Source organism: Artibeus jamaicensis, unplaced genomic scaffold (assembly GCF_021234435.1).
Source record: "Artibeus jamaicensis isolate MK-2021 breed Jamaican fruit bat unplaced genomic scaffold, CSHL_Jam_final contig_525, whole genome shotgun sequence".
Taxonomy (NCBI): Eukaryota; Metazoa; Chordata; class Mammalia; order Chiroptera; family Phyllostomidae; genus Artibeus; species Artibeus jamaicensis.
The window spans coordinates 12672436-12693092 of record NW_026521874.1 but is presented as its reverse complement, the minus strand read 5'-3'; the positions used below and the strand labels follow the sequence as shown (position 1 = coordinate 12693092).

General features: G+C 55.1%; 1 protein-coding gene across 2 annotated transcripts in view; it reads right to left on the bottom strand.

Annotated features, from left to right (window-relative positions):
• Positions 1-20491, bottom strand: part of KIAA1671 (KIAA1671 ortholog) — a 161532-nt gene extending 141041 nt beyond the window's left edge. For both annotated transcript variants that reach the window (XM_037156219.2, XM_053669624.1), the window contains exon 1: positions 20382-20491. The gene's annotated coding sequence lies outside the window, so the exon portion shown is untranslated. The remainder of the gene's footprint in view (positions 1-20381) is intronic.
• Positions 20492-20657: the final 166 nt, after the last annotated feature.

Here is a 20657-nt window from a genome sequence, read left to right as displayed (position 1 = left end):
TTGGGACAGTGCGTCACATCAGCCCCAGGAAACTAACCCAGCGGTCTTCCCCATTCCGCACCGGATGCGGTGCTGGACTGACCGAGAATTCCTGGACTGACCGAGAATTCCCGCAGGTGGAGGCCAGACGTGGGCGTTTTTTGAGACCTCACAGGGAGATCGCCCCGGTGAAAAGCACGGGTCTGGGAGCCGGAGGGGCTCTCGAATGCACAGCCCCCTGTACTCCGCCTCCCAGCACGCTCCCCCGGGCCGTGGACACCTGTCACTCACCTGCCGCCCCCAGGACCGTCTGCGTCCGGGGCCGGGGTCCCCCTGACTGCCCCAGCACTCACGCTACACACCGAGCCCTGTGGATACAGGCGTGAACACGACGGGGTCCCACCCAGCCTCGGGAGGAATTACTGCAGGAGGCCCTACAGCACTCAGATGGGGGCTGCCTGGGGGCTGCGGGAGGCGCGCGGGGAAGGGTTCTGGCAGCGGAGACCCCTGAGCGAGGTCGGGCGGAGGACACAAAACCCCGGGGCGGCAGACACCGTCCTGCCCTGCCAGCCACCCTGCGCGTCCAACAGTTTCCAAAACTCCCGCTTCCACCTCTTGGGAGGTGAGTTCTACGCCATCCCAGAGTCCCACGTGGGGCTGAGCCAGTGGCCCACAGAGGCAGCCTGGTTGTGAACACACCCGGCGGTGGCCTCCCTCCCTACCCCCCAACCCCCTGTGTCCCTCCCAGGGCGGTCTTTCCTGGGACCGCCTCCCACACCCGCTACCTGCACTCAAAGCACTGCCTCCTGGTCTGCCCGGAGCCCACACCCCTGCAGGGGGCGGAGTCCAGGGAGAAGACGCGGAGTGCGGGGAGGTCCCTGACGCAGGAGAAGGATATCACCGCGATCTCGCACAGCATTTATCGTCACCGCCCGCATCACGTGTCAGCTGCTGCCTAGACACCTCTGCGTTGTCTCCTCCCATTAATGGAAGAAGGTGCTAGTATCATCCCCATACAGAAAGGGAAACTGAGGCTCAGTGAGGGGAAGTCATCATAAAAGTCTAAAATGACTCGTGTGCGGGCCCTGGTTGGGCAGCTTGGTTGGTTAGCGCATCATCCCAACACACCAGAGGTGCAGGTTCGATCCCTGGTCAGGGCACATACAGTACTCAACCAATGACTGCATCGGTGAGTGGAACAAATCAATCTCTCTCTCCCTCTCTCTGTCCCAAAATCAACATATGAAAAATAAAATAAAATGACTGTGTTCTCATCTCTGGACCTCACTACCCATCTCTCTCTGCTTCACTCACTATGCTTCGGCCACACAAACCCTTCTGTTCTTGAACTTGCTGCTCCCCCCCCCCCACCACCACAGTGACTTTCTACCTCAGAACCCGTGTTCGACTACCCAGGGAAGAGGGGGTACCGCCTCCTCCCCCTTCAGTGCTCTGCTTAGATGCCACTTCTTCAAAGGGACGTCTCTGAACGCCCAGCAGCACCCCCGTCTCACCGTCGGCCACGTTTATATTCTCTGCACGACCCTCTTCACGGATGGAAATGATCTACCTTATGGGCTTACTTGCTTTTCTATCCGTGTGGCACAGAGGCCGACGAACTCTGGGCCAGAAGCCACGACTGGCCCACCACCGATTTTTACATGGCCTGTGATCCGGGGATGGCTTCTGCATTTCTTAAATCATCGTGGGGGGAATTGAGAGAACAATATTTCATGACCACACGAAAAGGACATTTCAGTGCCCGTAAACACAACCGGATGAGGGCACGGCCGGACCCGCTCCGTTAGCTGCTGCTGCCGGCCACCTGCGCTGTGAAAGGAAGGAGGTCAGCAGGTGTCGTGTGGTCACAAAATCCAAAACTAGTTACCACCGGGCCCTTTATGGCTCACCCTGCCCTCTGCCCTCTGCCCTTGGGTGCGGGGCCTCATCTGTCGCTTCCACGGGCGAATCCTGCCAAGGCAGGTGCTCCGAGAACAGAGGGGGTAGGTGACGAACAAAAGGACCCACGCCCTGCAGGGGGCTGGGCGTCACCTGGGCTCGTGATGGATGAATGAACGGATGGATGGATGCAGGAATGAATGAACCTCAAAGGGAAGCCATAGGTGTCCTCCCCGAGATTCCTCCAGGGTCCCCCACAGAGGAAGCGTCTGACATCCCCTGGGCAGGCGCCTCTGCAGCAGCACCAACCTGGCCTTGACATTCACTCTGTGAGCCCAGAACTCTAAAGAGAGGACGTGATTCATTTCAGAGGAAGGAAACCAGCCCTCGGATCCAGGACCAAATTTAACTCCTCTTCTCCACGCACCTCCCCCCGAACACACACACGCACACACTCACACACACGCACACACAGCCTCTCTCCTCCTCGCTGGGTGAGGAGGTAAGGAGTATCCAGCCCAGCGGCCGGGGTGGGGGAGGCCGTGGGCAGCTCCTGGCTCAGCTTTCTCCTGAAGGGGCATCCCCAGCTCTCTCAAAATGCAGAAAATCCTCCATGGAACGGCAGTATTTCATCAAAATTCTCCCGTCTGCCCTTCCCTCTCATTCCTTCCCCTTCTCTCTCGGCACAGGCACAAAGAGGGAACTAAAGAAACAAGAGACGGAGCAGGAAGTAAGGACCTCGCACACCCTGGGAATTTCTGACCCAGCAAACAAGCTGGTCTCCTCGGAGGGTAATAGCGTCCTCGATTATCCTGGGAGACAGCGCCTAGTTTATGTCTTCGTCCCCAGTGGGGCGAAGACGGGTGTGCTCACGCTGGGCCACCTGTCGTCTGCACAGACAGGTATTTTGCTTTCCCCAGACGAGAGTTCTGCTCCGGGTGCACACACCTCCCAGAGGTCCCAGAAAGGGCAGCGCAGGTCAAAGGTTCTGACACAGGTGGGATTCTCCTGCCATGGCCTCTGAGTCTCAGCCCGAGATTGTTACCGCCACCCTCCGGGTGCTCCTGGGTGAAGGGGGCCGTGCTCACTGCTCTTTGCCTGCTCTTCCTCCTCTGCGGCCCTGTTCCCGGTGGGCAGGGCCCCAGAAGCTCCCAGGTAAGGCGGGTAAGGCCTCACTCACAAAGTTCCTGAAGCTACCTCGTGCCTGTCCCGTGGCTGACCTTCCCTGGGCTGGCGGGCCCCACGGCACAGGCAGAGGTCAAATCAATGCTCCCTGTTCAGTTGCCTTTGAAAATGGACCTGAAAGGTCCACGACCTTTCCCTCCAGGGGTATCAAGGGTTCATGAGACAGAAGCCAGTGACGGAGAGCCAGACGGAAGCCAGAAGTCAGCGGCGAGGGCCCTGAGTGCTCTTTCTCTTAGCTCTGTGCCCCTGGGGAAGCTGCTGAACCTCTCTGGGCCTCCAGGTCCTCAGGGGATATGGGCACCGAGCCCCCCACCTGCCAGAGCTCTGAAGAGGGAAACTCTCCAGGGAGGTAAACCCTCCTGGTACTCGGGTTTGAGCCTGAAAGCATGCGCTCATGCCCCTCCTGTCTATACTAGAATGACCTTTTTCCAAAAGGGGCTCCCATCACACCGTGCCCCTGCTTAAACCCCCACAGAGGCACTCAGGATCAAACCCATTCCCTTCCAGCCCCAGCCTCCTTGCTTATTCTGCTGCCGTCACACTAGCTTCTGCTGTGCTTCCAGCCTTTGCACATGCTGTTCCCTCGGCCTGAAACAGCCCCCTCCCCCTCTCCTTGCCCCTCCCTCACGCCCCACACATCCTTCAGGTCTCAGCTTTAATGGCCCTCCCTCAGTGTAGAGGTTTGAATAACGTCCCCCTAAAAGTCATGTCCACCTGGATTCTTGGAATGTGACCCTTTTGATCTTCATAGATGTAATGAGTTAGGTCTCAGTGAGGTCCCACTGGACTAATTAGGGTGGGCCCTACTCCAATGACTGATGTCCTTAGAAGAAGAGGAGAAGACGCAGGTTTGTAGATTCACGCCACGGAGCACCAAGGATCGCCAGGAGCTGGAAGAAAGGACGGACAGGTTCTCCCCTACGGCCTTCAAGGGAGTGGGCCCCTGCTGAGGCCTTGCTTTTGGACTTGGAGCCTCTACAGAGAACACATTTCCACTGTTCGGAGCCATGCGGGTCCTGGTTACTTGCTAGAGTCCACCTCGAAAAGCCCGGCACCAGCCGAAGTCCACCCCCCCGACCTTCTCCAAGCCTCCTACTCCTCCTGGGCCATTGCGGTGGCTGCATCCCCTCCAGGCACAAACTCCCAGAGGGAAGTGGTCCCCGCCCTGGGCTCAGCGCACAGCAGGTGCCAATAGGATCTTCCAAATGAATCAGCTTGATAGACGCACCAAGGGAAGCTCAGAGAGGTAGAGAGACTCATCGAAGGCCACGCCAGGAAGAGGCAGGCACCAGCCTGCAGACCACTGGCTTCCATACGAGGGACCAGGGGGCCAGATGCTGACACCCACCCTGCAGGCTTTGGTCCCTGCAGGCGAGCCTCCTTCTCCCTCCTGACTCCCAGCTGCCACGCCTGTGCCCTCTGGACTCTGCACCAGACCAAGAGCCTGACCTTGGCAGAACCTGTCTCAGCACAATGAACCCAGAGATAAAGCCTCTTCACTCCTGTGAGGCTCTGGGGCCACTGAGGGCAAGAGATGCCCTGGACTCGGGTTATCCCAGCACTGGCAGGGCCGCTGCAGCCATGTGGCCCAGTGGGGCCCCCTCCCCCTCTCACCCCACCCCCTATTCCTCCCTCACACACCCTTATTGACGACTCAGCATTTATGAAGCATTTATGGAGAGACACAGTCCAGGGGCTGGACGTTAAACAGCACTGACTCATGGGAGGCAGGGAGCCCCAGGCAGGAGAAAGTCCCCGCCTGGCGCTGGCCTGTCCACACTTCCGAAAGGCTTGCTGACCACCCCTCTTCAACAAAGTGGGAGCGAAGCCCGCAGGGCCGGAGCACTGACTCGGCGGGAACCTGATGACACTGTTTGACCTCCTTGGTTTGCATTTTTGAAGTAAATTCCTACTATGGCCAAGGGTGCTGGTTTTCCCCATTTACAGTAATGATATATGAACTTGCATTGAAATATTAGGTAATAACACAGGAGAATATAGATCTGGCAAAAATCAGAAAGATGATGTGTGGATGACAGAGCTTGAGGACTCTGCCTTCATTCATTCATTTGCTCACCTACTCGCTCCAGCTAAGAGGCAGACGCCCTTGGTAGGTCTGTAATAACTTCCTCGGCTTTGGCCAGAATTGAGTAATGTGTTCTGTGGCTGGGCCTCCTGGCCCAGGCACCCTTTAGAATCATCTGGGAAGATTTCTTTTTTAATACTGATGCTCGGTCCCCCACCCCAGACTCAGTGACTGCGAGCCCCCAGACGGCGGTCCAGGCATCTGTATTTTCTTACTTCCCCCAGGGGGTTTGTTCTGAGTGGCCAGTCCCAGGTGCTCCCCAGTGAGTGGGGGCTGGGTCCGTGGTGTCCAGAGAGCATCCTGGAAGAGTGAGATCCAGGCCTTAAGTGTTTTCCAAAAAAGACTCACGCCAGGGCACGCATGCCCCGGGCCAGTGAGAAGCAGGCCAGCCCCCAGGGGGGCCCTGGGGCATGTCCCGAGAAAATTCGGTCAGGTGAGGGAGGCTGAAATTGTTCCAGAAAACACAGTGTGATGCAACTGATGTTCTAACAGGAACCATGGCCCAACAGATACAGATCCTAAGACCGTCCCATAAAAAGGAGCTTCGGCCAGGTAGTTCAGTTGGTTAGAGCATCACCTCTATATGCCAGGGTTGTGGGTTCAATCCCTGGTCACAGCACATACAAGAAGCAGCCCGTGAATGCATCAGTATGTGGAACACACAAATCAGTCTCTTTCAAATCGGTAAATAAAGAATTTTAAAAAACAATCTCCCATAAAAATTATACTCCAGCCACACCTAATAGGGTGGCTGGTGTCAAAAGGTCGCTGTGGGAAAGTCTGGCGGCTCCCGAAAGAATCCAAACGAGAATGATCTCATCCGGCCGCTCTAGGGCCTATAGAAGAAGTGAAATCAGAGCTCTCTGCACACCCTGTGCATAGCGGCGTCATCCACAACAGCCACGAGGGGAGAGCAATACGGGACGATCCACAGACAAATGGTAAACAAAATGTGCTCTCTCTACACCATGGAACGTCACTCAGCCTTAGAGAGCAAGAGAGTTCTGACACATGCCACAACGTGGGTAATATTGTGCTAAGTGAAATAAACCATGGGTGGCGTGGCTCGGTGGATTGAGCACTGCCTGGGAACCGGAAGGTCGCCGGTTTGATTCCTAGTCAGGGCACATGCCTGGGTTGCAGGCCAGGTCCCCAACTGGGGGTGTGGCAACCAAATGATGTTTCTCTCCCTCTCTTTCTCCTCCACTTGCCCTCTTTCTAAAAATAAATAAATGAGTTCTTAAAGTATATATATTATTTTTAAAAAAGGAAATAAGCCAGTCACAGAGAGACAAAGACTGTATGATCCCTGACATGAGGCATGTGCAGTAGCCAAACACACAGAGACAGGAAGTGGAATGGTGGCTGCCCAGGGCTGAGGGACAGGAAATGGGGAGTTAGCCTTTAATGGGGGCGGAGTTCCAGTTGTGTGAAGCGTTTCTGGAGGTGCGTGGTGGCGATGGCAGCCCAACAATGAATGTACTTAATGCCGCTTTTACACTTAAACATAGTTCAGATGATAAATACGTATATTACGTATTTTTCACCACAACTGAAAAAAATTTTTTTTAAAAATAAGGCTTGGACCCAGCTGCCAAAATATAAGGCTCTAACCAGCAGGATCCCCATAAGGCTTTGTCCACCCAGGGAGGGGAGGCGGAGGGGAGATTTCTCCTGCAAAGCCCGGCAGACGCGGGCCCAACCAGAGGCAGGTGGCCCGTGCCCCAAGCCGGGGGGGGGGGGGGAGCTCCAGCATGCGGGAATGAGTGGAAAAAGGGCCCAAACCTGTTCCTCCACCCAGTGGGGTGCTGGGTGCTGGATACTGGCGCATCTTTGCATCACAACCTGCCCTATGGGTTCTGTGTCACCCATGGGAGTGCCCGGTGGGTGGTCAGAGGGTATTTGGGCTCCACCCAGAGCACCTGCACCCTCAAGCCAGCTGACATCTGCTTGGGGCGGGGGGCGTGCAGCAAGGACAGGTCCATCCAACAAGGGGGGGAGGAGGAGGGGCAGGGAAGGGGGGCAGAGAGCATGTGGGGTGGGAAGACACATGAATTGGGAAGCAGGACTCCTCCTACCATCTTGTTCCATGCGGGCCGAGCTCCCAGCTGGCTGTGTGACCTTGAACGAAACGCTCATCCTCTCCAAGCCTTTTGTTCCCTCCCCTGAAAGGAAAGCTTCCAAAGGAAAGGCACACACAAATCCAGACAGCCTTGGGCCGGGATCCAATGCCTGCCCCTGGGGATTCTGCCGCCCCGCTCCGCAGACGGGGAGCTGCCCAATGGGAAGCCATCCTCCCCAGGGGCAGGCACCCGGCTCAGTGTCCCCAGCTGCAGCAGGGCCAAGAGCCCCGAGTCGCTGGCGCAGGAGGCGGAGAGGGAGGCCAGGCTGTCAGGGGCCCTGGAGACCAGGGATCAGTGAGCTTGCTCAGGCCCCGGGCAGCTGCCGCACCACGTGGCCACTCCCCACGGGGCAGGCTGTGCAGCGAGCCCACTCTGAGTCCAGGGGAGTGGACGCTGCCGTGAGGCCATCCCCACTGCTGAAATAAGCCAGAGCTCCCAACCTCTGCCAGTGAGTCAGCAGCGTCAAGGCCAAGTGCCAAGGAACACCGGACGCCTGAGGAAAGAGCAGGACTTTGGATCCCAGCTCTCCCTGTCCTGCCTGCATTTCCCGATTCACTGCCCTCTCTGAGGCTCGGTGTCCTCATCCAGAAAAAGAGATCAGCGCTGCCTACTTGGTGGGGTCACCCCCTGAGGCGGTGCCCGGCGAAAGTACAGCACCCCACCACTAGTGACTCACAGAGATGGCCCTTCCGCCTGCTGCAGCCCAGCAGGCAGGTGGGTGGATACCCGGCACAAGGGCAATAAATGCTGGTCAAAGCACAGTGCAATCCCAAGGTTACTGCTCGGAAGAGGCAGCAGGAGCCAAACCGAGGAGGGACTGAAATCTCTGCTCCGTCCTAGCAGAAGGATTCCCAAGACAGAACATGAAACATCTTTTTGCGAGCACACCCAGTGTAACCACGGCACAGCAAAGAACTCCCCTTGGGCAGCTGCTAGTTGACAAGGTCAGGTTTCTAATGCACCAGAGTGCAGGGTGTGTGCGTACCGCGGCCACACACTGATGATGATGGGGCTGTATTGTAAGTGATGCACGTCCATGTGTATCAGATCAAACTAGCCCACTGCCCGTCTGATGTTTTTTTAAGTTTTAAGAAACGAGCCATATGGCGTCTATCTGCACAATGGAACACTATTCAGCCGTGAAAAAGAACAAGGTCCTGATACATGTTAAGAAGCGGATGAACCTTGAAAACGTGATGCGAGGTGAAAGAAGGACGTCATGAAAGACCACATAGTGTACAATTCCATTCACATAAAATGCCCAGAACCATGCAGAGAGACCGGAAGTGGACTCGTCAGTGCTGAGGACCAGCATAACACAGGGAATGGGGGCTGAGCGCTGACGGCCACAGGACACTGTGGCTGTAAAAACACCCTCCATCGGTCACCACGAAGGTTGCAGAGTTCTGTGAGCGCACCAAAAATGTGGAATTGTACGCTTCTCTAAAATGTACACCTTTTTACTGAGCACATTTTTTATTGCACACTTCTACAAGTGTCCAAATTTTTAATTCAAGTGCAATCGACATGGAACACGACATTCGTTTCAGGCGTAAACGTAATGATTCGATATTTATACACACTGGGAAATGACCACCTGGATAGTTGTAGTTAACGCTAGTCACCATGTAGAATTCCAATTTTTTTTCTTACAGTGAGAATTTTTAAGATTTCCTGCCTTAGCATCTTCCAAATATGCTATAAAAAGTATCATTCACTGCCATCGCCATGCTGCACGCTACATTTGAAGACGTTTATTCTATAACTAAATGTTTGTACCCCCACCACCAGTTCTCCTTCCCCTCCCACCTCTTCCAACCACGTGTCTATTCTGTGCATCTATGAGCTTTTTTGAAATTCTTCATATAAGTGAGACCATATGGTACTTGTCTTTCTCTGGCTTATTATAATTTAGCATCATGCCTTCTAGGTCCATCATGCCGTCGCAAATGGCAAGAGTTCATTCTTTTTTATGGCTGAGTAATATTCCACTGTGTATGCGTACCACCACCCCCTCATCCACCGAGGGGCACTTGGGCTGTGTCCGTAACTTGGCTGCTGTAAATAACAATGCAATGAACACAGGGGTACAGTGATCTTTCTTATTGTTCTCATTTTCTTTGGCTAAATATCCAGAAGTGGAATTCCTGTGACATCCGGCAGTTTCAGTTTTCATCACAAACTGAATTGTGTATTTTAAATAAACTGTATGATATGCAAATTACATCTCAATAAAACCGTTACTTTTAAAAAGTGAGTCAAGATCAAGGAAAAGGTTAACTGAAGAACAGCCCAGGTGGTGCAGGAATATGAAAAATGTCCAAGCTGACGCAAGAGTGACTGGGAAACACCAGACTGATGGGCCAGACCCTCCAACAGCAGCCTCTGGGTGGAGTCGAGCCCACCTCCTCTGCAGCCGTGAGCCAGCGGCCTCACCTCTCTGCGCCTCAGATCCCGCACTCCGTAACAACAGCCAGATCGCTCTCACCAAATCGGGGAGAGCAATCATGTTGTGGTACAACACTCAGCCTGGAGGACCCCAGGGGTACCCCAAGATTCAGCCGAAACAGATGAATGGGGGGTGGTCTGGCATGGCATCGGTGTCGTGGATGAGCAGCGGTTTTCAAGGGCGGCCCCGGGAGAAGACTCACGGAGCAGACACCCCCGATTACAAGCATTGGGCTGGTGAGGGGCTGCTTCTTGTGCCCACAGCCCCGTGTAGCACCAGCAAACATAAGCCTAGTGACCACTGTGGCTGCCATTCTGTGATCAGCTACCGTGTGCTGGGCGTTCCATCACACACTCAAGCGTGAAGTCACAGTTAAACACACAAGCAATGCAGAATCAGACGGCAAGGCACGAGTATTATTAATAGCAAGTATAATGTATTACGAAGATTCAACAAGAGGATGCATAGCAAGTAGTTAGCAAAGGGTCTGCTCAGTCAGTGTTGTGGTTATAAATGAGTAGAGGAGGGGGAGGGATAGGGAGGAGGGAGGGGGAGAAGGGGGAGGAGGTGCTGATTATGGATCTGGTTGTGCTAGGAGCCTTTATGCCTTGTGGCAGGAACATCAACCTTGTAAGATGAAACCTACTCTAATTAGCCCCATTTCCAGGAACCAGAGGATGGATGGGGTTTATAACTGACCCACGGTCAGGGTCACAGAGCTAGTAAAGGGCAGCATCCCCCACCCCAGACTCACTTCTGAAAACCAGGCTCCATGAGCCTCTTCTTCTCTGTCACCTCCAGGCCCCCACTGGAGTCCTGGTGACTTCCTAGTTTACAGACCTTCCTAGTGGTGGCCGACCGACCCCGTCACTCCTCCCAGGTGTGGCTGAGCCTCCTGAAGCCGCTGCTGCAGCCAAGGGAGGAGGAGGAGGAAGGGGACCCACCGAGCTCACCTTACAGGGGCCACCTCCAGCCCGCTGGGACCTCCAGCGGCTCTGCCTTGGAGAACGCCCAGGCCTGGCAGGGACAGGAAGCATCCGTGAGCGATAAAGATCAGGACTTGAGCGCCCAGAGTGCCGGGTGTGGGCCCAACTACCTGACCAGGACCCTGTTCTGAGCAGCCCCTACTTCTGAAATAAGAGTGGCACCTCTGGGCCCCGCCCGAGAAGGTGGCCCGGCGCCTGCCCGGCCTACCATCCAGCCCATTGTCAGTTACAGCATTCCCAGAACCGGGCTGGCTCATCACTCACATCAAGAAAAATTACACACACGTACAAAATGCTGGTAAGAATTAAGCATCTGCTGTGTGCCAGGCACCTCTCCAAACACTTCCCTGATTTTAACTCGTTCTCACTTGTTCTTACTTTGAACTCGCCGTAACTTGGCGACTTCACTGAACAGAGGAGCAGAAGGTGAGACTCAGAGGGGGAGTCAGCTAGGTGTCCTCAGGGCGACCTGCCCAAGGTCCCACAGCTAGGAAGTTACAGGGCGGGGACCTGAATCCCAGCCACCTGAGCATGAACCCCAAGAGGCGGGGCTGACATCTGTCAATCCTACCTATGCTGTTGATTGACAAGTATAAGTCACACTCCAAAATATTAGCGCTGGTTATCACGAAATGCGCGACCATAAGACTCTCATCTCCTCCTTTTGTTTACCTATATTTCTAAATGCTCAACGATGGAAATGCATTGTCATGCGAATGTATCCCAATAATGATAAAAAGAGAATAGAATTAATGATTAAAAGAGAATAGAATTAGGAAAAGGAAAGGAGCCACCACGTGCCAGGTGTGGATGTGACAGCCGGGTACAGCAAAAGGGCACACCAAGTGCACCCAATGCGCACAGTGGGAGCTTTACCCCACATCACCATGCCATGCACCCCAACATTCGCCCACGTGACCTCGGCCAGCCTGAAAGGGAGGCGCCGGCACCCCCATTCCACGGTGTGAACCCCAAGGCAGAGGGGAAGCCAGTCCCACGGCCAGTGAGAGAGCAGAGGCAGACCGTGCTCCCCGGCTGCCCACTTCAAACCCAGACTTCAGCGGCTGGCAGCTGCTGTGGCCCGCAGAAAAGCCACCTTCCTGGGGGTGACTCAGGACCCAGAACAGGAACCGGTAACACCCAGAGAGCCCCTGAGGACACCCAGCTGACCCCAACCGAAAGCCAGGGCAGATGGCTCACACTTGCTCTGCTGGGTCAGTCAGCCTGCTGGGCATTCCAGAAATTCCTCCAAAGCTTTCGAATGCCTCCGACCCATCCCTTCTTCACCTCTTCCTTTTAATGAAGGAAGGAACTAAAGGCCACGCTCAGAAGCACAATCGCTTCCTCTCTGGAGTCCCACCGGACAGTAACCAGGCACGTCTCGCCTCCCCAAGAAGAAGCTGTCTGCCAGCTGGGGTCCCCACCCCAGCACCCCCTGCATTGCCGCCCTGGGCACACTGCTCTGTGACCCCCACCCCCCTGTCTCTCTCTGTGAGGGTATGAGCTGCATCCCAGGCAGCTCGACACACACCCAGGGCCAGGCTCAGGCCCTGGTACACAGTAGGTGCTTAATAAAATAACAAAAATGAAAATGATGGGCAAACCCAAGAGAGGAAAGGACACCCTGTGCTGGGAGTTCTGATGGGGGAGAGTATTTCTGGGCAAGTTGGGGAGAAGGGCACTGACTGCGTGAGTTATTACCGGGAGAGGGCTAGGTTGGCAGGAGACGGACCAGCGTTCAATTCCAGCCGCCGCCACTTTTCCCCTCAAGCTGAGTGATGCGAGGGGGAGTTTCTGTCTCTGGGTCTCAGTTTGCTTGTCTGGAAAGGGGGTTAGTAAAACCAACTGCCTGAGAGATCCTGAAGACTGATGAGAACATGCACACGCAATACCTCCCTAGCAAAGGACTCAGAACACAGTAGGCCCTTGGAGGACGGTGGTTTCATAGCCTCTACCTTTTATTTATTTTATTTATTTTTTAACCTTTTTAAAAAAGATTTTATTTATTCATTTTCAGAGGGGGAAGGGAAGGAAAGGAGAGAGGGAGAGAAACATCAATGTATGGTTGCCTCTTGTGCATTCCCTGCTGGGAACTGGCCTGCAACCCAGGCATGTGCCCTGATTGGGAATCAAACTGCGATCCCTTGGTTCGCAGGCCCGCACTCAGTCCACTGAGCTACACCAGCCAGGGCTGAGCTACAAGCCTCTACCTTTTAAATGGATGATTTCTTCCCAGAAGGGGTAGGTAGCAGGAACCAAAGGCTCTGGGACCTACTCACCCAGTTCTCCTCCACCCCACACCCCGCCCCGTGTGAAGGCGCAGAGACGAGAAGAGGCTTGCCCAGGGGCACACAGCAGAGAAGCCGGTTCCAGACTCAGCCGTGAGGGCTTCTGGTCCAGAACTGCTCTAATACTCTGTGTTCTCTCCCCGTGACCCAGGCCCCATCACGTGTCCAGCACAGTCCCTGGCAGGCAAGGGTCAGGTCTACAATCAGGGACAAGAGGTTTCCAGTGCTAGGGCCTGAAATGAAAGGGAGACACAGGCTTGGCCAGCTTCCTAGGCCAAAGGGCTCTGGGAGTTCCCCAACCAAGTCACTCCCCGGCCCAGCCCAGGGCACTGGGCAGGGCTCAGCGGGCAAAGTGCCCACCAAGGCCCAGGCTTCGTGTCCGGGCAGGCGGGGCTGTGTGTTTTCAGAGTGACCTCGGCGTACCCAATGCGCCGCTGGCACACTCCGAGTGTCCTTCCCCCACCCCCAGCAGGGCCTCATCGCACCACGCCACGGGTAAACAGGACGGTCCCCAGAAAGGGCTTTTATCACTGAGGAAGCAAAACAAAAAAGAAAAGAAACATCAACAGAGTCTGCTGGGAGGCTCAGTCCTGACCTGGAGCCTTTGAAAATACAGCTGCGTCTCCCGCGGGCAGGATTCACGCCCCAGGACCCCAGGACCCCTGCCTGCTGCTAGCTGATAAGTTGGGCAGTCAATGCCTTTGACCTTTCGGGGCCTCAGTTTCCTCAGTTGTAAAGTGGAAACGACACCAGCACCTGTATTTCCAGGATGAAGAAGGGGTTTGATAAAGAATTTGGGCAAATGAACCAACCCACACCTCAGGGCAACTGGCATATAAGAAGCGGCCTATTAGTGCAAATTATTATTATTTTAATTACTGCCACTATTTCTGCTGGGACTGCAAACAAGGAAGATTTATATTGTGATTTATAAAGCAATTCCTTGGCGTAACTTACACAGTTTCGTTTTTAAACACTAAGCTGATCTTTTTACGGGGATGGGCTCAGGAAGCTTCACACGCTGTTAACTCACTTAACCCCACAATGATCCCACCGGGAAAAATCTCAGCATCTTCTTTCTGCAGGTGAGAACTGAGGCTCAGAGAGGCGAAGTCACTTGCCCAAAGTCACACAGCAATGGCGTTTGACAGGATGCTAGGGCAGCCCAGCTCTGCCCTGCTTCACCACCAGGGAGAGAGGTCCAGGGCACCGGGATGGCAGTCAGGCTGCGTGGATCCACATGCCCTCTTCCCAGTAGCTGCCCTGGGCACGCAACTCCCTCCCTGAGCCTCAGTTTGCTTGTCTGTAAAATGGGGACATGAGAATCAAGTGAACGATGATGAACACAGCACCTAGGATAGAAGGTTCCCCACTTACTATTTTTATTCTACTGTGAAGATCAAAAGGAAATGCCCAGAGGTGAAGTCACACGCCCAGGGTCACGCAGGAACGCCACACCTGCACTACTCCAAGTTCTCAACCTCCCAACCCAGCTTCCTTCAGAAACCCGCCCCTGGCGTCCGGCAGAATCCCAGTTTCCCCATAACTGCACCGCATCACCGACACAGGATAATCCGCTGTCAAATGAGTGAATGAAGGCATGACTTCCACCCCTGCACCCAGGGTGGCCTCCAGCAGATTCTCATAACCTCGGGCCCCCTGAGGCCTGCCCAGGGCTTCCACCTCGGAGCGGTGTGAACGTCCCTTAAATGCACAGCTCCCAGGATTCTCCCTGGCTGGCCTGGAGCTGCTTCGGGTTCAAGGGTGCTGAGTGGCTGGGTGAGGCCCTTTGTTCCTCCCGGGCTAGAAAGGCTTGCTCTGGGAAGAGAAGCAGGTGGACAGTGACCCATGAACAGATGGCCCCCCAGCCACAGCAGAGGGGGAAAGCACCTGCTCTAGAAGCACCTGCCTTCTACCCTGGCCGGGTGGCTCAGGTGGCTGGAGCACCGTCCCATATAGCAAAAGGTTTGATCCCGGGTCAGGATGCATATGGGAGGCAACTGATTGATGTTTCTCACATCCATCTCTCTCTCTCCCTACTCCCCGCCAGCCTTTGTGGGTGTTGGCAAGGTACAGCCACTTGGAGGGAAGCTGGGCAGGCTAGATCAACCCTCTAAACAGGCTTTACCCCAACCCTGGATACAGCTCCCTAGCCTGAAATCTGTCCTCCAATCGACTGCAGTGGGTGTGCAAAGATGAGAATAGGAAAGTTTATTGCAGTGCCGCACGTCACAGCAAAAACGAAAACAAACCCAGCATTCAATGTCAGCCAACAGGGGATCCGTTCAATTGCTAAGAGCACCTTCACACCTCAGAGTATTGCTCCACTTTCCAAAGGGCAGGGTAAGTCCGCACATTCGGAAACGGCGAAGTGTCCACTTCTACTTTTAACTCATATGAGAAATTTATTGTTTTAGGATGGTTATTAAAAGACTAAGTCCACATTATGTTGATTCATTTGTTTATTCTGTGACTACTGACCATGGAAACAGCAGTGAGACAGACAGGGTTCCTGCCTTTTTGCAGTGCCAATTCCAGAGGGGAAAGAGGGCACAGTAACAACTGCACTGAGACCACCCCAAGGTACACGGAGAATGACGACGCCCCGCACGCACTGAGCACTGACCACGCACCAGTCCCTTCCCGCCTACTCTCACAGCGCCCCTCGGACGCGGGGTCCCTTATTGCCCCCAGTTATGGACCAAGAGGCTCTGGCTCAGAAGGTCAAGCCGCCTGCACAAGCGCACACAGCCTTGTAAGCAGAGGAACAAAGATTCGATTCCTTCTGTCTGGCTGCTGAGTGGACACAAAAAGTATTCAGATAATTACCAGAGTGTGATAAGGGCGGGGGCGGGAAACTCACTTTTCACTTAATACAATATCATTTTGCCATCTTTGACGTGTTTGGTATGTTACGTGTTTTTCTCACAGTGTGTGTGTACCCCTCTTCCGACCCAAAGATGTAAACATCCCCAGTTCACGCTTTGGAGACATAGTACATGTTTTCATAATACAAGATACACACATACATACATATATACACATATACATACTGTGTGTATCACATCTGACTCAGCCATGTAAACACCCAAAGATCATATTTTGGGGATATATTTCATATTATTTTCTTTTTAAAGATTTTATTTATTTTTAGAGAAAGGGAGAGAAACCTCAGTGTGTGGTTGCCTCTCACGCGCCCTCAACTAGGGACCTGGCCAGCAACCTAGGCATGTGCCGTGACTGGGAATCCAACCGGTGACCCTTTGGTTTGCAGGTCGGTGCTCAATCCACTGAGCCAATGCAGCCAGGGCGTATTTCATATTCTTAATGGAGACAAGGCCACAGAACATTTCAAAGGTCATTTAACTGAGCAGTTGACAAAGGCAGCCATGATAACTATTTCCCACAGGTCACGTGTAACCCTCTCACTTTGCCGTGCCCCTCCCTGCCTCCCATCCGATGAACCAGAGTCCTGGGGCGTGGACTCCTGAGGACAGGGGCCCTTCTGACTTGCCCAGAGGTAAGATGCTCTGTCAATACTCATCACAGCGAAGGAAAACAGTGTGTGTGCGCATGCGTCTCTCAGTTCCAAGTCTGTGGACTTCCTTTTAAATGATGGCAATTTGACAAGTGTAGCAGGAGGGAATGGGAGGGCCACTCGAAGCAAATCAACAGTCCCCAAAACACTTATCACCTGGGTCTGTCATGAAGCATTTTGAAAAGAACAAAATAAAATAAAAAAATAAAATTGTAAAAAGCGCTTTGGCCAGAGCCAGGCACCTGTAAAGGGTTCAGTGAAAAGTGGCAGCTCTGCTGCATTAAGTGCTTTTCCCACGTTCTCTCCCATCCTCCCATTTCCCAGAAGAAGAAACTGAGGTTCCAGGAGGGAAGTGGTTCCTACAGTCTGGACGGGTGACTGTGGGAAGGAACGTGACCTCCTGGACAAGGGTCTTCCCTCCACCCTGGTCTCGGTCCTGACCCGAGCCTGCGACAGCCCTCCTGTCTGGGTATTTAGGGAGCGGCTGGGACATGTAAGGAGAATTCCGGGTACTCCAATTAGCATGCAGTTCTCCAAAGGAGCTCTGCCCCTGCTGCTGTTTCTGCCTGGATTGTTCCTTCTCCTCCCTGGCCTCTTCCTTCTTCTCCTTTAAGACTCAGGTCAGGTGTCACGTGTGGCCACTCCCTCCACACGCCCAGGCTGGGAGAGGGACCACCTGCCTGACACACGTCCTGAAGACAGGCTGATGATACTCATACCCATCACTCAGCAAGCACAGCCCAGTATGGACACAGTATTTCCACACACTGGTTCACTGAGCTTATAGAACAAGACGCTGAGGGAGGGAGGAGCCTATCCTGAGCCCATTTTACAGATGAGAAAAACCGAGTCTCAAAACAAGTACCATGCCCAAGACCACAGCCAGGACAGGGCAGGGCCAGGGTTTGGCCCCAAATCTCCCTGGCTGGCTCCCCCTTCTTCCCACCCCTGCCTTCTCCAGGAAGCCTCCCTGGATTTATCCCTGCTGCTGCCAGACTCACCCTCACTGACTCCAAACATCCACAAGCTGCAAACTGAGAGAGTGTTCAAACCTGCTCTCTGCCAAGGCTGGCTGGTGAAGACCTCCCACACCACGGAGCCCCACCCTGCACCCAGGAAGTATGGGGTCCCTGAGGATCTGGAGGTCTGTGCCCCTCCCTGGGCAGGCAGACCGTAAGTGCTCAGGAAGGTTTACCCAATGGAATAAAATACTGACACTTAGAATAATGAAGCCACCTCCCCTGGGGGGTTTCCTTCTCCAGATAAAAGGCTGGGCCTCCCGAGGGCTCTTCAGAGGAGTGGCTCTCTAAACAGAACCCTGGTCTCTATCCAAGTCTGGTCCACCGTGACCTCTCACCTGGATTTTTCTAGCAGCCTCTGCACTGGCCTCTCAGTTTCCTCTCGAACCCTGTCCCAGCCAGCCTCCCACAATGGCGGGGCGAGCTTCCGAAACACAGATCTGACCTCGTCCCCCTCCTGCAGGGCACCCTCGACGCTGCCCCTGGACAAAGTCCAAACCCCTGAGAATGGCCCCTGTCTGCCAGCACCCCATGCTCCCTCCTACAGCCAGGCCGGTCTGTTTCTCTTCCTGCCCATAACACCCCCTCTTTCCACTGCAAGCCCTCCAACAAACCACCACTCCTGACCTCTCCCCAGCTCAGGCCAGAAGGCATCGGCCCCTCCCCCCATTACGACTCTCATCTGGACAACTGCCTCTTTTCACAAAGGCGTGACCCCTCCCTTAAGGACATGATTGCCCGTGTCTTGAAATACTTGTTGAATGAGTGCACGAATGAATGAGTGAATGAACATTTAAACTGCTCTTCGGGGGCTCTTTTTCTCAGTTGGTTGGAGATGTGTTCAGGTGATGCTGACAGAGGAGAAATGTCAGGGCCAGACAGTGGGCTGCTCCAATCTCCTGCCAAGGTCGGCCCTGAATAAAAGCCAGCCTCCCCCGGACCTCCAAGGGGAATGAGGCCCCTGCAGCCTCAGAATCTGGGCAAGGGCTGCACCCCCAACATCGAGAGCCAGCACAGCTGACTGTAGCTGACTGCCCCATAGCTAGAACGTAAAGGCAGGAGAACAGGTCTTCCACTGCCCTGGGTCATACCACTTCTGTAGTGCTGGCCACATAGTAGGTCCCCCCCCCCACACACATATGACTGAGTCAGCCAGGTCACGTACCCAGCTAAAACATGTGCCTTGACACCGTCCTAAAACCTGGCACTTCTCTTGGGTAACTGCACCCTTGTCAAGCAGGCAAATCTTTTAAAAAGGGTTCCCCTAAAACCACCAAGACCAGGGCTGGTGCCTGCCCAGCTCCCCCAGAACTATCCAGTGCTGAGATGCCAGCATCTGGGGGTGAACACAATTTGTCCAGGAGCCTGATGGATTAGCAAAGGGAAAGTTGAGCTAAGGGAGAAGCCTTGTCCAAAAGCCCTGGTTACTGATTAGCCAAACCCCAGAGCTTCTCTCTGCAAGGAGGTGGGTGGGAGTGCAGAGGAACAATTAACCCCTTTGGAAGATGGAGTTAGGCATCTCTCTAAGCCTGCAGTTTAAAAAGGCAGGGGTCCCTGGAGCCTGCCCTCAGATGCTGCCAAGAAGTACAGGGGCTGGGATGTGGAAAAGGAGGGGCCACAAATGAGGGCCCACGAGTAGTTGCAGAGTCCCTACCTGTACCGTTCGTATCACCCCTACTAATCCTGCCAGCCAAATAAGAGGATGGGTTGTGATCCCCACTCTTGCCCCAGTTTGCCCAGAGGGGAGACCTGGGCTTAGATAGGTTGTTTTGCCCAAGGTCACAAAGAATCTGCAAAGAAAAAGCTCTTTCTTTGTGCAACAGGTAATAGCCCTTTCCTTTCCAAACATAATGGCTGCTCCCGGCTAGAGAAAGTTCACAGCTGCACCACCTAGGTGGCTTGCGGGGGTCACAGGCTCCACTCAGACACTCAGAGCGGGGTTTCAGGGCGAGGTGCCCCAGCTCCTAGGTGAGTGTATACCAGGAGAGTGTGGAAAGGTCAGGTTCGGATGGGGGTCAGTGGGTTACTTCCCTTCCCAAGCGCCCCGCCTATAGCCCCAGGCGGTGCCACCAGCAGGGTGGGGACAAACCTAGCCCACCTGGGAGCCGGGGAGACTGAGCCCTACACCCATCAAGGTGCCTCTGCCCTGGGAAGGCGTGTGGAGCGGAGCGCAGGCCAGGCGGGCAGGGCTCATCCACAGCCCGGGTGCCCCAGGGCTCAGCGCGCAGTTCTCTCCACCACCCTTGCTGCCCGCAGAATCCTTTTGCCCGGGGCTCCGCTTCGCTCCTTACCCCGCACGTCCACCTCCGGGGCCTCCAACCCACACCGACATCCAGATCCTAGAAGCTCTGAGCTAGGTACCCCGGATCTCCAGCGATTCCTTCAGCTCCCGACCACCACACTTCCCCTTGGATCAGCGTCGGGGGCGGGGCGGGGAGGGGGGCAGAAAGAGATACCAGTTCCTAGTATACAGTCACCGTCCACTGTCACCTCCAGGCTAGGAGTGAGTGAGACTCCGGGCCGCCAGCGCCCGATCCCCTCTTGGGATCTTCAGCCCGGTGGCGCGGGATCTTCCCGCGGGATCCACTCCCAAGTCTCGGGAGACAGATTTCCCGGCTCCCAAATCGGGATTCCCCCCTCCCGGCAGACCCCGAGCCCGGGGAGATCCCCGCCTCTTCCCCGACCAACTTTGCCAACTTTTCTCACGGGGCCTCAGCCTAGCAAAAACTTGGCGGCCACCGCCAGTCACCGCCTCGCCAGCCCCTTCGAGAACCCGGGACAGGGGGCATAGGGCCGGCCCCCACCCCCTGCGGCCGCCGTGCAACCTACCCTGGTGCCTCCTTCAACGCTGGCCCGCGCCGCGCCGCCACCTGCCCGCAGCTCGCCGCACCTGCCCTCGCCGCCCGCGGTCCCGCGCAGCCTAGCCTGCTGGGGGCGGGGCCTCGGGCGGGGAAGCGCCCCCCCGTTGCTATGGGAACCGCGGCTGGCAGCGCCTGCGCGGAGGGTGCCGGGGCGGAGCAGGGCCGTTTGGACCCTCGTCCGCCCCGGCTGAGGGGGCCAGAAAGAGGTCGGGAGAGTCAAAGGTCGCGAGACCTCCTGGGACAC